Source organism: Populus euphratica, unplaced genomic scaffold (genome assembly GCF_000495115.2).
Source record: "Populus euphratica unplaced genomic scaffold, PopEup_1.0 scaffold835.1, whole genome shotgun sequence".
Taxonomy (NCBI): Eukaryota; Viridiplantae; Streptophyta; class Magnoliopsida; order Malpighiales; family Salicaceae; genus Populus; species Populus euphratica.
This window is the reverse complement of record NW_011500703.1, coordinates 59,197-62,109: the sequence shown is the minus strand read 5'-3', so window position 1 is coordinate 62,109 and position 2,913 is coordinate 59,197. Positions and strand designations below refer to the sequence as shown.

The window sequence follows — 2,913 nt, the reverse complement described above, 5'->3', positions numbered from 1 at the left end:
TATCCTTTTATTCCTCTCATCCCAGATTATATAAACCAGAATACCAAGGGAGGCTCTCCTCATTCTTCCAACAGCATTGTTACCGATTCTTGAGAGACCCCGAATGGCACTGAGCAGAGAAGACATGGTCCTTGATATACGAAGCCAATTTTTAATCTTAAGCCAAAGAGAAGAGGTCCAAGTGCAACCAAAGAACAGATGGCTATGACTCTCTTCTTCCACTTGGCAGAAGACACAAGAGGAATCAGTTTGGAGAAAGTGGAGTCTACCTCGCGTGCAAAGCCTTCCCAAAACTGCCAACCACAGGATAAAATTGTATCTGGGCATGGACCAAGACTCCCAGACAACTTTTCTCCACCGGACAAGAGAGTTACGAACCCGAAGAAAATCATAAGCATGAGCAGTGAAAGGACCTGTAGAGGTGCTCCAGTGAGCCATCAGAGAGACAGTATTGGATTGACCACCTCCCATTTCAACAAGATTATCACGTAGGATGATGATGGATTTCCATAAAGGCGAGGAAGTTGGGGAAGCTCCGGTGTTCCAAATGGAGTGAGAATGTAAATAGTAATGATGGACCCATTGAATCCAAATGGAATCAGCTTTAAGATGAATTTTCCATATGTGTTTAGCAAGATAACTGTTATTGCGAGCCTTTATGTCAAACAAGCCTAGGCCACCTTCAGCTTTAGGAAGACAAACTGTACGCCAAGCTACCAAAGCAGATTTACTCCTAGAGACATTGCCAGTCCACAAGAAATTTCGGCAGAGACTCGTGATTTGCTTGATAACAGTATCGGGGACAGGGAATATATTCAACCAAAAGTGAACCATGCCAAAAAGGACTGATTTGAGAAGCTCCACTCTCCCAGCATAGCTAAGATGCTTCCCCAGCCAACCATAAATAGTAGAGTGAATCTTGTTGAGAAGGGGAGAGAACTGACTGGCTAGGAGACGGTGGGGACTTGAGGGAACGCCAAGATAGCGAAATGGGAAGGATCCCTCAACGAAGCCAGTGTCCTGGAGAATGAGCTGCTTAATGCTGTCTGTGACTCCGCCAAAAAATATAAAGGATTTGTTGGCATTAATCTCTAGACCGGAAACCTCTCCAAAAGAAACTAGTTGCGAAAAAAGAGTAGAAACTAATTGCCTATCTCCTCTTGAAAGTAGGATCACATCATCTGCAAAAGCAAGATGGGAAATGCCTAGAGAATTACATTTGGGGTGGAACCGAAAGCCAGGAGATAGAGAAGCCATACGAAGCATTCTGGAGAGATATTCCATGCATGCAAGAAAGAGATATGGGGATAAAGGATCACCTTGTCGAACCCCATTCTTCCCTGGAAAGAAGCCAAAGATGCTACCATTAACGGCTACAGAATATGAAGTAGTCTCAACACACTGCATAATTAAGTGAACGAAGTGGTTGGGAAAACCAAGCATTAACAAGAGCTGTCGAAGGAAAGGCCATTGGACTGAATCAAAGGCTTTTCTAAAATCAATCTTCAACAAGCAACGGGGAGAAGATCTTTTCCTTTCATAATCTCGGAGAAGCTCTTGGAGCAAATGAATATTGTCAGCCATAAGTCTACCACCCAAAAAAGCGTTTTGCATAGGACTAATAATATTTGAGAGAGCATGAGATAGTCTCACTGCAAGGAGCTTAGCAATGACCTTATATATAACATTACAGCAGGAAATCGGACGAAAATCAGAGGCAAAAGAAGAGTTGGTAGATTTAGGAATTAAAGCAATGATAGAGTGATTGATTTGCTTAAGCATGGCGCCAGACTCAAAGAAATCCCTTACTGCACGGCAGAAATCCCCACCTATAACATCCCAAGACTTTTTGAAAAAACAAGATGAGTAACCATCAGGCCCTGGAGCTTTATCATCATCAATAGCAAATAGAACATTCTTGATGTCCAAATCAGTGAATAGAGCAAGAAGAGAAGCGTGAGTGTTAGCATCCAGGCAAGGGCCATGCTGAATGACAGAGCTATCAAGAGGAAGGGTGTCTTTAGATGTGCCAAGTAAGTGGCTAAAATAATCAACAAACACCGTCCCCACTTCATCAATAGAAGTAGTAATAGTGCCATCACTACGATGAATTGCCGGAATATAATTCTGCCAATGCTTCCTGCTCATTAGTGCATGAAAAAAAGAAGAGCCTTGGTCACACTCTTTGAGAAAAGTAAATTTGAGCTTTTGAGAGAAAAATTGACGTTCAGCTGCTTTGAGATGAAGAAACTGTTGCCGAAGGAGCTTATCCGCTGCGAGGAGTTGAGGATTATCTTTGTCATTAGAGAAGATAGTTTGATGGTGGTCTAAGGCTGCCTCTGCACGAGCAACCCTAGCAGAGATATGACTGTAGTGCAGTCTATTGAGTTCTCTTAGAGGCCCTTTAAGAGCTTTGAGCCGCTTACAAAAGGTGAACATAGGCGACCCATAAAAATCATGATGCCAGTTAGCTGCAACCAAGTCTGAGAAGCTGTCATGGTGAGTCCATATATTAAAGAATTTGAAGCTCTTCTTACCAATAAGAGACCTAGACTGGAGAGTGACAGTAACAAGAGAATGATCAGAGAAAGCACCAGGATTGTCAAAATGGACGTGAGCAGAGGCATGAGCTGGAGACCAAAGTGAATTAACGAGAGCACGATCAAGTTTGGTCCAGACCTTGCCGTTGGACCAAGTGTAGTGGCATCCAGAATAATTTAAATCTATTAGCCCCATATCTGAGCAACACTGCCTGAAGTCTGCAGTCTCATAAGTGGACACTGCTTCCCCATTATGCTTGTCATCTTGAGATAAAACAAAATTGAAGTCGCCTAAAATAATCCAAGGGGAATTGGGACTCCAGTTTCTCAAGTCACTCCAAAGAGTTCTCCTAGCAAGTAGAGTATTAAAACC

At 42.8% G+C, this 2,913-nt stretch overlaps 1 long non-coding RNA gene across 1 annotated transcript in view; it reads right to left on the bottom strand.

The window, feature by feature from the left end:
- LOC105116043 (uncharacterized) overlaps positions 1-2,458 on the bottom strand; it is a 7,535-nt gene extending 5,077 nt beyond the window's left edge. Inside the window, exon 1 of the long non-coding RNA XR_840460.1 lies at positions 2,447-2,458. This is a non-coding gene — a long non-coding RNA (uncharacterized LOC105116043). The remainder of the gene's footprint in view (positions 1-2,446) is intronic.
- Between the last annotated feature and the right edge of the window lie 455 nt (positions 2,459-2,913).